The following is a 15,087-nucleotide window of genomic DNA, read 5'->3' on the forward strand; positions in this document are numbered from 1 at the left end:
AGTTCAAGTACCAAAATGAACCCAGTTGTTAAGTTAAAGGGACAAAAATTACATTAATAAAAACATAGTTTTATTTACAAAACGATGCTTGCCATGATACAAAGATAAAATATTTCTATATATTATTAATTTATGATAATAATAGTTTATTAATAGTCATAAATATTATTTAGTTTAGGTAATTTATTATTTCCTTTGTTTTTGATCTAATTAATATTTTCTTCATGATAATATATTAATGTTTTTAGCTAAAGGTTTTTTTTTATTACAAATAACTCTATTTATTCATATAGAATTAATTTTCCTTTTATCTTTATCATATTATTAGAAAAAATTTCTAAATTTGAACAACGGGATATAAAATTAGGAAATTTAATTGGAGGAAAAAAGACTTTTTGATGAAATGATAGAAAAATAAATAAAATCATATTTCTAAAGAAGAAATATATAAAATTTCTAAATTCAAGATATGGAGTCAAAGACAGATAGAAAAAATTAGTGGCAATACAATGCTAAAGATACTAGAGGAGGATTAATGAAATTCCATTATTTACTAAAGATAAAATTAAAAGAATTAGAAAGAAATGTCCTCAAGTTAGATATATACATTTAGGAATAATTATGATAAAAATTAGAGCTTTATTTAGAAAAGGTAATGATATACCTATAATAGCAATTTTATTAGATAAAAGATTTGAAAATCTAATAAAAACACTTATTGGAGGTATTCAATCTAATTTGCATACTGGAGTAATAGGATTTAAGTTAAACCAAATTACTTTATATCTATCACAGATCCTCTAATAGAAGAGTGTTTCTGTTTAAGAATTCAGACAAAAAATTCTGAAATAAATGATTTAGCAAAAGCTCTAGCAATAAGTTAGACTTCTATTAATGAATATACTAATCTGCAGAAGTAGAAATTAAAGATATTAATAATAAAATTATTGAACTTTTTGAACCCAATAAATTTACTACAAAAATACAACTAAAATTATTGCATTTGAGGGATCTATCAATACCAAGAGACTGATGATAGATAAAACAAGTGGTACTAGTACTTCAAAACCTGTAAGTACTATAGAATATATGTCGTTAGGAGATAGATTATATTTTAAAAATAATGCTATAATAAATACAAAGGATAATTTAGTTTTACCCTCAAATACTCAAACAGAGGAAGACGAGGATAATATAAGTACAAGTTCAGCACCAATAGGAATGAAAACAGTTCATATACTTATTTTTCCAACTGAACGTAGTAGAAATTCTAGAAACACTGAATGGAAGAAATTCAAACTTCAACAATTATTCAACAAATGAAAATTGGAAATAGAAATGTTATTACATTTTCAAATTTTTAACCCAGGAAATATTATACATATATTGAAATTACATTTCAATTTAGAGAATATAATACATATTCTTTACATGCTTTATTAGATATTGGAACTACCACTAGTAGTTGTAGAAAAAATGTCATTCCTGTAGAAAAATGGGAACCAATAAAAAACCCAATTAGAGCCATAATAATAGATGGTAATGAAACCGTAATTCAATTTAAGGCTAGAAATATACCAATTTACATAAATAAGGTTAGATTTGTTATTCCTAAAATATTATGTTTTCTTGAAATGCATGGAGACATATTATTAGGAACTAATTTTATATATCAACATCTACTATTTTCTATAGATAAAATTTAATAATATTATCTCCGTAAAAGACTTTCGAGAAATACCTTTAGTAAAAAATCGTAAATTTGTGTGTGATAAAAATTTTACACCACCAAGAAAAGAACAGATTAAACAACTAGAAACAGATCATTGGTTATTTAAATTATTAGAAAATAATTTAGTGAAGAACCGTTAAAATTATGGTAAAATAGTCATAGATATTGTGAAATTAAATTGGAAAATCCTAATAAAATTGTAGCACCCCTAACCCGTATTCGTCGCCAGAATAGTGTTACGAGCCATTATTGATCAATTCACAACTATAACATACATTTATCAAACATAAAGCATTCATTCTCATATGTTCATTCAACACAATCATATTGTCCTTTATAAGGGCCTACGATGTCTTAAACATGCTTTAGAAGTGGTTCGAGACTAAACTGATAACATACGAAAATTTTGGAAACTTAGAAATTTTTCAAACATACAGGGGTCACACGCCCATGTGAACAGGTCGTGTGCCTTACATAGCTCCAGACATGCTCATGTATCAGATTGTGTAAAAACAGGGCATACTTACTAACTTAGGTCACACGGCCAACCACACGCCCGTATGTCTAGCCCGTGTGCCCTTCGAAGTGGCCACACACGCCCATGTACCAGGCCGTGTGCTAGGCCGTGCCAAAACTGTAGGGTATACTGACTTATACAACACAGCCAAGTCACACGCCTGAGTGCTAGGCCATGTGCCAAATAGGGGGTATACTGACTTATACCACACGGCCAGTCACACACCTGTGTGTGAGACCGTGTGGAGCATACTGACTTCATTGTAATGTCAACACCAGGGGACACACGGCCGTATAACATGACCATGTGCCAAATAGGGGGTATACTGACTTATACCACACGGCCAGTCACACACCTGTGTGTGAGACCGTGTGGAGCATACTGACTTCATTGTAATGTCAACACCAGGGGACACACGCCCATGTATCTGCCCATGTGGACAAAAATAGGCCATTTGCAAGGCCAATTTGCCACCCATTTTGCACATACCTATAAACACTCAAATAGTACCATTTCATCACACAAATAGGCAGCCAAAATCATCCAACAAATGCACAATTATACTATATCCATTTCGACCAAATTCAATACTCAAATAAATATCAAATACTTATTCAACTCAACTTCTAAAAGCACACTTCATAAAAAAAATCATTTCTCAAACATTATACTCTATGAATCAATCTAACATTTGCAACTATAAAACCATAACCATATTCATATCAAACATGCCAAGATAAGCCATCATTATGGCTATATAAATACATCCAAAACATATACATTTATGAGTCATTTTTAATAGCCAAACACACATCAAAATTAACATCATTTACAAGCCAATTCTCATCGTTAAAATCACAACTAACCTATACATGCCATATACCACAAACTTAACTCAAAAGTACCAACTTAGATGTTTGATAGTGCAATGATGTTCCCGACGACTCCCGAATCTGAGCTAGCTTTGATTTTTTATAAAACATAGGAAAACAACATAAAGTAAGCTTCATAGCTTAGTAAGTTCTTATTAACGTAATGAGCAACTTCACTATTCATTCCCAATTCAAACAATACAAATACAAGATATCACAAATACATTAAATCTCAAGTCATTTGATCATTCATTCACTAGCTTACCAAGAATTCATCCATTTCATGGATTCAATGTTTATAAACTTTACTCACATACCTGTACCAACTCATACCAATCTCATTTTGATCCACATTTTTTATTTTCCTATTGAACCATTCTGAATAGAAGTCGAATATTCAAGTATCTCAAAAGATAAGTACCTATATCATGGCCCGAAGCCAAATTAAGGCAATTTACCTCCGAAGTGCCTATACCATGGCCCGAAGCTAAATCAAGGCATAACACGCACCCGAAGTGTCGATATCATGGCACGAAGCCAACTTAATACCCTAATGACATGTCATTAATATCCTAGACTATTCCTAAGGTTCAACCGGGAATTTTCATTACCAAATCATAGTCGAATCATTTGGAATTACTGTCGAATCGTTGTTGAATCATGGTCGAACAAGTCCGTAGTCTATTAATTACAATTTATGCATAATCAAAGCATTTGAATACAATTATAATAGAGCTCGTTACATACGAACTTACCTCGTGTTCAGAATTGACGAATCGGATCGACTATTCGACAACTTTACTTTTCCCCCGATCTAAATCTAAATTCTTTCTTTCTTAATCTATATGAATTCAAAATTAACTTATTTATTCATCTACTCATTCAATTTAGTCCAAAATTACTCATTCGGGCATTTTTACACATTAGCCCCTAAACTTTCACATTTAATCAATTTAGTCCCTATTTCACAAATACACAAAATTCATACAATTCAACAAAACCCAAGCTTAGCCGAATTATATATAGGTCCCTAGCAGCCTAAAACTTTATTTATTTCACATTTCAACCACTCAATTTGCATATTTCACAATTTAATCCCTATTATGCATTTTCATCAAAAATCACTTAATAAAACATGTAAAATTATCATCAAGCTTTCATAATCTATTATCAAACATTAAAGAACTCAGATTCAACAATGGAAACTCTCAAAATATTTAATAATTTTGAAATTAAAGGTACGGGCTAGCTAGAATACGAAGCAAAGATCTCAAAAACGTAAAAATAATAAAAAAGGGATCAAAATCCGTACCTTAATTGACAAATATGCCATAGCCGAATGAAGAGAAAAGAATTATCTTTCCTTAGTCCTAACTTTCAGTTGAACAAGATGATAATAAGACTTATTTTAACTTTTTTTTATTTATTATATGATTAATAATCAAATTACTTAAATAACCTTTAGTAAAACATTTAAAAATACCTAATTATATGTCCATATATGTCCATTAATGTTTTAAATGGTTTAATTACTATTTAAGGCCACCATAATTAAAAGCCAAAGCCATTTGACACCTTTAACTACTAGAATACAACTTTTGCATTTTATGCGATTTAGTTTTTTTTCTCAAATTGAACAATTAAACGATAAAATTAACTCACAAAATTTTCACACATATCAAATAACATGCTGTAAACACATAAAATAATATTAAAATAATTTTTCGGCATCAGATTTGTGGTAACGAAACCACTGTTTTGATTTAGCTAAAACAGGGCTGTTACAAAAATTATTAGAGTTAAACTTATGATCTATACTAAACAAGATATAGATGAATTTGATATACAAATTAAAGAATTATTAGAAAAAGGATTAATAGAAACAACTAATAGTCTATAGAAAATAAATTGACACGTTTAATTTGGAAGTAATTTCTGGGGATTAATTTGGAAGATTCCAATTCTCCAGCTACTTTAAATGGTTTCCAGCAAGGAAATAAATTGAGTCTTAATGGCGTAAGGGATTTGAATGGTGGGAAAAATCAATTGGTAGGGTGTTCACTAGATGGTGATATTTCAAGGACTATTTAAAATGGGCTCGGCAAGCCGAATGGGTTGGAGGTGGCGAATATGGACTGTGAATTAGAAGAAGAAACTTTTATCAATGAGGATGGTAAAAAAAGACAGGTTTTATATTATGGGCTCTAATGTTTCTACTGGTCAAGATTCATTGAAGGTTGCTGGTGGGCATTCAGCTCACTTTAAACAGATATCGATGGTTGCAATTGGGCAAGCCGACAAGAAGAAATGAAAATCTTGTGCTGGAATGTTCATGGATTGGGGTGTCTGGGAGCAGTTAGAAGGCTTCAGTATATGCTAAAGATTTATCATGCCCAAATTGTCTTCTTTATTGAGACTAAATTGAGTACGAATAAAATGGAGGTTGTTAGGAGACGTTGTAGTTTTTTGAATGGTATTGATGTTCCTACAGATGGTTCTCGAGGAGGTTTCAGTCTTAGGTGGAATGGGTATAATTTAGTCAATTTAAAGAGTTTTTCAAGGAACCATATTGACGTTGAGATTCAAATAGATGAAGGTTCTTCTCGATGGCATTTTATTGGGTTTTATGGGGATCCGGAGGTCAGAAATAAATCAGAGACATGGGATTTACTTTGAAGACTAGGGAGAAATAATTCGCTTCCATGGCTAGTTAGTAGCGACTTCAACAATATTTTTTTTGCACATGAAAAACAGTGAGGGTTGCTTAGAGAGGAGGCTAGGATGAAGGCTTTCCGTAGAACGTTGGAAGATTGCCAATTGGAGGATATAGGCTTCTCGAGTGCATGGTTCACGTGGGAAAAGGGTCAAATAATGGAATGGAATATTAAAGAAAGAATCGGTCGAGGAATGGCTAGAGATGCATGGCTTCAACTTTTCCTAACGTATTCTTTAAGGCATCTCCCGCATTCCTTCTCAGACCATTGTTCGTTGCTCATTGAGACAGAAAATGCTAGAATGAGGAGAAGACCTATTCGGTTTCATTTTGAAGCGTGGTGGACTTTAGAGGAATCATGTGAGGAGGAGATAAAGAAGTTATAAGAGGGAAGTCCTGAATCCTTTCTAAATCGCATGGATACTCTTGCCAATGGCTTGAAAGTTTGGGCGGGGAAGTTTAAGCATAAAAGAGGTCGATAAGTGAAACGGTTAAATAGAAGATTGGAGAAATTAAATTGTGAAGAGAAATAGGAAGAGAATTTGGATGAGATTGTCGAAGTCAAACTCCAATTGAATTTGGAGATGGATAATAAGGAGAGATATTGAGAGCAACGTGCTTGAGCTAATTGGTTAAAAATGGGGGATAAGAATACCTCGTTCTTTCATAAATTTGCTTCACAGAGAAGACGTATTAACTGGGTTCGCGGTTTACAAAGAAATGATGGCTCTCTTACAAGTGATGGTAGGGAAGTGGAGAACATTGCTCGGGAGTATTTTCTGACCTTTTTTAGTCTAGAGGAATAGGGATTTGGAGCACATACTTTCAGAGGTTCATTCGTGTATTTCGAAAAATATGAATCGAAGTTTGTTAGCCACTTATACAGAGCAAGAAATTATTAAGGCGTTAAGAGGGATGGGACCTACAAAAGCTTCAAGTGCTGATGGTTTTCCGGCAATCTTCTACCCAAAGTACTGGCACATTATTGATAAGGATACTTGTGGTTTTTGTTTAGCTATTCTAAATAATGAAAATTCTTTGGAAGAAATAAACAAAACTCAATTGGTGCTGATTCCCAAAACTACTAATCCTATCAATTTGAAAAATTATCGTCCTATTAGTTTGTGAACTGTTATTTATAAGATTATTGCCAAGATTGTGGCTAATCAACTTCAAAAGGTTTTGGACGGATGTATTGATGATTCTCAAAGTGCTTTTATACCTAGAAGACTCATTATTGATAATGTGTTATTATGAGGTACTTCATTCGTTTGAGAATAAAATGTCTGGGAGAAAAGGTTTCATGGCTTTAAAATTAGACATGAGTAATGTAACACCCTTAACCCCGTCCCGTTACCGGAACAGGATTACTGAGTATTACCAGTCATTACAGTACATTTGCACATAAACGAGTATAAATGCAATATATCCATCTAAATATAATTTTTAATGGGTCCACAATACTTTACAGGTGTAATTAAAACAAACCGGGATTTGATCCTAAAGCTTAGTAAATTTTTCATGAAATTTTAAATTCACTTCTTTTTAACAGTACCACACGCCCGTGTGGCTAATTTAACATACCCGTGCAGCATGGGACAAGCCTATGTCCTCAACCCGTATGCAACACTGACTTTTAAACACGGCCATCACACACGTTCGTGTGGCCTGCCCGTGTACTAAACTGGCTTTAAAACACGGCCGTGGCAACCAAGGCACACGCCCGTGTGACAAACCATGTGGACTCAAAATGAACCTTGTATTTTATAATTTACCAATCCTGCAAATTTCAATCCACAACCAATACAAATACCAATACTAAACCACTCTAAACGCATTTTATATACTATCCAATACTTAATTTTAAAACACTTATCATGTATCATTATCAATTATCAATTTACTTATTTCATTATTACAATCACAATCCAATATGACACACTTAAGACATCCTAGGTACATGCCATTACTGATAATTAACATGCTTTACCTTTTTGAGTTCGGGATCGGCTTATGATGCTAATTCGACGATCTGTCTTTAACCTAACCTACACACGGAAACAAACCATACGCTGAGTATGAACTCAGTGGTATTTCTATAAACCGATGCTTAAGTCAATAATAAATCATATATCAATGAACCTTGAGAATTCAATCTATTACTCCTGATAGTTCAATCATTTGTTTTTGAAATATAATGCTAAGATCTTATTAATCACTTTCAATGAAATGTATACAATTTCAATGTTTGTTCATTATCCGTCGATTTTTCATATTTATTCAGTAATAACCTTTGTTCAGTATCATTCAGACATTCAGTAGCAGTCCATTATTCAGTAACAATTAGTTTTTCAGTACTTTTATTTACAATTCATTTGAGTAATAACATTATTCACCTTTCATTCAATATTTTGTACTATCTCATTTCAATAACAGTCAATATTCTTGGGTAATGACCAATTGATCTTTATCGTTCGATACCGATCGATCAACAAGAATAATCGGTTAATCAAGAATATTTATTTATTCAAGATCGATCGTTTATTCAGAATATCAATTATTCAATGTGAGACAATCTTTAATACTTTTCATTACCCCTATTAACATGACTCAGACCTGGACGGATACACGGATCTAACCCACACACCGGGGATAGTATACAGTGTTTCATTGGCCGAAGCCGGAATACACCGTAAGGGTAACAGTAGCAGTACACAAAGTACCTCATCGGAACAAATCCGAAGCGATAAGAATGATCAAGTACAAAGTACCTCTTGAATCGAATCCGAACAATGATGATGAGTCGACATATATAGCGTCTCATCGACACACAATCAGAATATCCCTGAACACTTCTAATCCTATGGCATGCCAACTATATCCGACTAGCCCGATACAGTTAATAGGATATTCAATAAACTTTCAACTTTTCAATTTCATTTGTAATTTAGTTTCAATCCAATTTAATACATTTTTCCATATCAATCCACATGCAAATCAATTTCAATGCAATATACATTTTTCAATTTTCCACTCAATATTCACATATTCTATTCAATATCAATAATCACTAATAATTCATGAATTTTTATTCAATTTAATACCATAATAATAATAATAATAATAATAATAATAATAATAATAATACTTGCCATTCATATAAATAATAAATTCAACAAATAATTATTAGATTCGATTTATAGAAATAAAATCGTAATTCTCGAGTTTACTCGATATCCTCATCCACTTTCTCTTTCCCCTTTTTTGATGACATTTTCGGCTCTACGTTAGCTACGAAAAAATTTACATTCATTCAAAGTTATTAATATCATATTCTTAAGATTTCTATGTAACTTTTCCATAAATTTCAATTTAGTCCTTCCACCATAATCATTATTTTTCTTCAAAATTAACTTAAGTTTTCATCTTTATACTTGCTTAAAATAAATTCCAGCTTTTCATATTCAACATAAAACTTAAATTCTGAATTTCTTTCAACTTAGTCCTTACTATGTCAAAACTTAACTTTCTCTTTATAATTTAATCATTTTCCCACTTCTAACTTAAATTCCTATCAATAAAACTCACAATTCATCATTTTATTCAAAATGAATAATATCTAGAAATCTAATAACCTTCAAAATATCAACTTAATTTCATCAAAACTTTGTTCTAAAACTTTTAAAACATCAAAATTAAGTAAAAAGGGCTTGATTGACTTACCAATTTAAACTTCAAGCTTCAAATCCCTAGTTTTCTTTTTTTTCTTTTTCTTTTCTCTTTTCTTCTTTCTTTCCCTACTAACCGTGGCATTCTTTCTTTCCTTTTTTCTTTATTTCTTTTATTTTAATTACTTTATAATATTATATTAATATAATATGCTTTAATTATTATTATTTTACTTATATAGTAAGTAATTACACATGTATAATACATGTGTACCATTTATATTTGTATACATTTAACTTATTTGAACCATACATTTGTCACCCCATTTTGGCTTATTGGTCTATTTAGTCCCTTCAATTTTCTTTATTCTATAATTAAACTTTTATTCCTTATTCAATTTAATCCTTATACTTAATTATTCTTAATTAAGCTAAATCCTCTTAATTAAGCTTTAATTGACTATTCACTTAACTTCGTAAATATTTATTTAAAAATATTTACGAATCCACTTTTCAAAAATAAAGACCCAAAAATACACTTTTCGAACATCGGTAAAATTTGGGTCATTACAAGTAAGGCCTATAATAGAGTGGAGTGGCCTTTTATTAGAGGAATGATGGCAAAAATGGGTTTTGAAGATAAGTTCATCGACTTTATTCTCCAATGTGTCAATTATTTCCAGTATTCTATCTTACTCAACGGGAAGGAAGGGTCAAGTTCTAGTCTTCTAGAGGTTTGCGCCAAGGGGATCCATTGAGTCCCTATTTATTTTTGTTCTGTGGAGAAGGACTTTCTGCCTTAATGAGACTTGCAAGCCAGGGAAAAAAAATTTGGTGCTAAGTTTTGTAGATCAGCCGCACTTATTACCCATATAATGTTCGCAGATGATTGTATATTGTTTGGGGAGGTTTCAAATTGGGGAATTAATATGCTAAAGGATATCCTTGAAGAGTACGAGTCTTGCTCAGGGCAGTGTGTTAATTTTGAAAAATCCACAGCTTTTTTTAGTTCAAATGTGAGTGATCAAGATAAGAATTTGGTTTTTTAAGATGTTCGACAAATCTTGAGAAATTCCTAGATCTTCCAAATGTGGTGGGTCGAAAAAAAAAATAGCCTTTCAAAGTTTAAAAGATCGATTGAAGCAAAAGATCGACAGTTGGAGCCTAAGGCATATTTCACAAGGAGTTAGAGAAGTCTTTATAAAGGTTGTTTTGCAAGCAATTCCAACTTATGCGATGGCTTGTTTCCTTTTGCCAAAATCACTTTGTCTGGAATTGGAAAATATAATGGGCTCATTTTGGTGGTGGAAAAATTATGAAAAGCGATGAATGCATTAGTGCGATTGGAAGTCTTTGTGTGCGCTTAAGGAATAAGGCAGTATGGGTTTTCGTAGTCTGAATCTTTTTAATATCGCTTTATTGGCCAAACAGGATTGGCATTTGTTACGTAATCCTAATTCTTTACTAGTGTGTACTTTAAAAGCTAAATATTACAGAGAGTCTGATCTCTTAAATTCCAGGTTGGGAAATTTACCTTCCTTTACCTGGCAGAATATTTAGGCTGCAAAGAGGCTTCTTTTGAAGAGACTGGGCTAGAGGATCGAGAATGTAAGGCAAGTCTCTATTTGGGAAGCATGGATTCCTGAAATGATGAGTTCAGAATCCAGAATATGAATGTTAATATGAGCCTTCTAAAAGTTGTTGATTTAATTGATGCTAATGATAGAAAATGGAATTCTGATTTGGTCTATAATACCTTTTCGGAGCAGGATGCAAAGAAAATTCTCTATATTCTGTTGCCTTTGACTGAACCAGAAGACTTTCTTATATGGCGCAGTGAGCCAACTGGGGAATATTCGGTTCATAGTGGTCATAAACTTCTTTACATGATGGACAGAATCATTTACAAACTACTTACAAAAAATTTTACAAAAATATGTGGAACTTAGATCTACCCTCTAAAATAAAGATTACAATTTAGAGATTTTCTCGTAACTTTCTACCTACATTCAGTAATCTCCACTAACGAAAATTGAGGAATTCTGCTACTTGCCCTTGGTGCCAAAGTGGAGTGAAAACGAAGGAACATTTGTTCCGTGAATGTCCTAGTGTCACGGACTTAGAGTTTTCCCAAGCAATCCGTGCGGCCTTAAGCATTTCTCCACTCAAAAATGCCTAAGTCAGCCTATCTCGCAACAATCGAGGATTCAATGAAACTCCTCTAAAGAACCCACGAAGAACAGCAGAAGAACGAAGTAAGAACGATCTCAAAAGATGAACAAAAGCCACAGAATAATAAGAACACTTGAGAGAAAAGTTTGAGTGAATGCTCTCAAAATTCTATTAATCACTGAATGAATACAATAAGGGGGAGAGGCCTCTATTTAAAGTCGAGTCTTTCCAATATCAACGGTACAGATCGAAATACATCAATGGCTAAGATCTAAAGCTATCAAGATATCAAATCTCTAAGATTACAGAATCGTATCTTCTAAAGATTACATTAAAGTCTAGGATCGCATATCTTTGAAGATCCCCTTCCATATTTGCCAAGCATATCTTTGAAGATTACTTTCCATATTTGCCAAGCTCCGGAGATGGGCTTTCAATCTCTCCAAGCACTGGACCAGTCTGATTGGGCCAAATGACCTCCCTTAAAAGCGATAATTCGCAAAAGTCCGTCATGGTTGCAAGTTTCCCTTCACAACCCATGACATTCTCCCCCACTTGTTCTAGCGACGCCCTCGTTGTGCCCCCTTCATGAAACTGGGCTATCTTCTCTTAGAATTGCCACAATGCCTCGGCAGGTTCCCAACTTACTTCGCTGTCAGGTAGTCATTTCCATCGTACCAAGTATTCATGTCGTGGCCGATGATACCTTCGTCTCACCACACAATCTGCCTCAATGTTTTCAACTTCTTGGTCATAAGAGTCCTTTACCCCCATTGGTGCTCGTTCTGACTTGCCTCGATTTGGATCCTCTTGATCCCCATGGTATGGCTTGAGCATACTTACATGGAACACTGGGTGGAGCTTCAGCTTTGCTGGCAACTTAAGTTTGTAGGCCACCTTGCCTACCCTCTTCAAGACTTTAAGCGGCCCCTCATACCTTCGCACAAGCCCCTTGTGCAAACCTGTATATCGCAACATCAAGTGTAGTTTGGCAAGGACTGAGCCCCCCATCTGAACTGCACATTCCTTCGATTCTGATCGGCCCACTTCTTGTTGCGCTTACTTACTTTGTTTAAACAAGCCCTAGCCAAGTCATTCTTTTCTTACCAATCATTGGCAAATCAATACGCAGCAGGATTTGGGCCTGTATAACGGGTCGCAACAGCGTTGGGTGTGAGTGGCTGTTGGCCTGTCACTATCTCGAACGGATTTTGGTTCGTTGCCCCACTTCGCTGCAAGTTGTATAAAAATTGGGCAACATCCAACAACTTGGGCCAATGCCTTTGCGTGGCACTCACATAATGTCGAAGATATGTCTCCAACAATGCATTCACTCGTTCAATTTGCCCATCAGTTTGTGGATGCATGCTTGTGGAGAAGTTCAATTCCGAGCCCATTGACTTGAACAGATCTGTCCAGAACCGGCCCATAAATCTCCCATCTCGATCACTGATAATAGATAATGGCACTCCCCAATATTTTACCACGTGTCTAAGAAATAAGCGAGCTACTTCCTCAACATGGCACTCCTTGGTAGCAGGAATAAACGTCGCATACTTTGAAAACCTGTCTACCATAACAAGAATATTTGCAAATCCGTCAGACTTAGGCAAACCCACAATAAAATCCATGGATACACTCTCCCATGGCCTTTCCAGAATGGGCAAGGGTTGTAGCAAGCCGGCGGGACTCTTTAACTCAACATTGTATTGTTGGCATACTAGACAAGTCTTCACATAAGTCTCCACATCTTCACCCATGTGAGGCCAATAGTATCGATCCTCCAAAAGGGCGAAGGTACGGTGCATTCTCGGATGGCCCGCCCATCGTGAGTCATGGCATTCTTTCATGACTTTCTTGCTCAATTTCCCATAATGAGGCACATAGAGGCGGTGCCCATGGGTGTATAGTAATTCCCCATCAAGCCAAAATCTCCTCGTTTTCCCCTCATTGGCCAGCTCAACCAAGCTTTTAGCTGTGGGGTCATGGGACAACCCTTCTCGAATGCGTTCCAATAGGGACCCATCGGGTTGACTGATGGCCGCGAATTCCATCTTTCGGCTAAGTGCATCAGCCACCATGTTGGCACTTCCTGGCTTGTATTCCATTGTGAAATCGAACTCCGCTAGAAAAACATACCAACAAGCCTGTTTGAGAGACAACTTTTTCTGGGTTAGAAAATAACTGTTGGTAACATTATCGGTAAGGACCACGAACCTGGAACCCAGTAAGTAATGCCTCCATGTGTGCAAACAATACACCACAGCGGTCATTTCTTTCTCTTGGACCGTATATCTCCGCTCCATCTCATTAAGCTTTCGACTTTCGAAAACAATGGGATGACCCTCTTGCATCAGTACTCCCCCAATGGCATAATCTGACGCATCTGTGCGTACTTCATAAGGCTTCGAGTAATCCGGTAATGCAAGTTGGATTGCGGACAATGTTTTCCCTTCGAGGCTCCCATTTCTTGTCAATCTCACCATACATTGATGGTTCGAATCTGAAATCACCATGAAATTACCGGAATGACAAATCGTCACATTAACCTGATCAAGAAAACTCAATCCAACTACAAAATCATAGTCATCAAGTGGTATTACCTTGATGGATGCCGTACCGGTCTAATCGCCAAATTGGAGTTTTACTCCCTTTGTAACCCCCTTGGTTAGAACACTTTCCGAAATCACCATCTTAATCCGACCGGACTCATTTTCAATCTTGAGGCCAAGTTTATGCGCAGCCCCTTCGGACATAAATAAATCAGACGCACCTGTGTTGACAAGTGCATTCAACTTTTTGCCAACTACCATGATGTCTGCAAACATCAGCCTATGACTCATCTTGTCTTCAACACCCCCTAATATTGAACCAAGATTGTTATCCTCCACATCGGACTCCACTTTTGTTTCCACAACGGAGAGCGCAGCCTTCTTTGGACAATCCTTAATCATGTGTGGTCTATCACAATGGAAGCACCTTATAGACCCACTCTTCCTTTTGTCCCAATGCTTCTTACCGTTGTCATTTCTAGGGGGCCTTTCTTTGTCTCCCCCCCTATTTCCCTTTGACTGGGACTTGGGCTTAAAAGACTCAGGCCTATCTTTCTTCCCACCAAATTCAGCCAAAGATTCTGCTACAGACATGGCTTTAGTAAGTTCTTGGACTCCTCGGTGTTGTAACTCTTGCTTCGCCCATGGTTTCAACCCATCCATGAAGGAAAAGAATGCCTCTTTCTCACCCATATCAGAAATATGAAGCATGAGTTCGCTAAACTCTTGCACATACTCCCTCACAGTGCCTTGTTGCGAAAGCCGACACAACTTTGCCCGAGCTTCATAACTACACTTTGAACTCATATTGAAACTCCTTCCAAGTTCCAATTTTTGTCCCACCACGTCTCACATCAGTGG

Source organism: Gossypium arboreum, chromosome 13, assembly GCF_025698485.1.
Source record: "Gossypium arboreum isolate Shixiya-1 chromosome 13, ASM2569848v2, whole genome shotgun sequence".
In the NCBI taxonomy this organism is placed as follows: Eukaryota; Viridiplantae; Streptophyta; class Magnoliopsida; order Malvales; family Malvaceae; genus Gossypium; species Gossypium arboreum.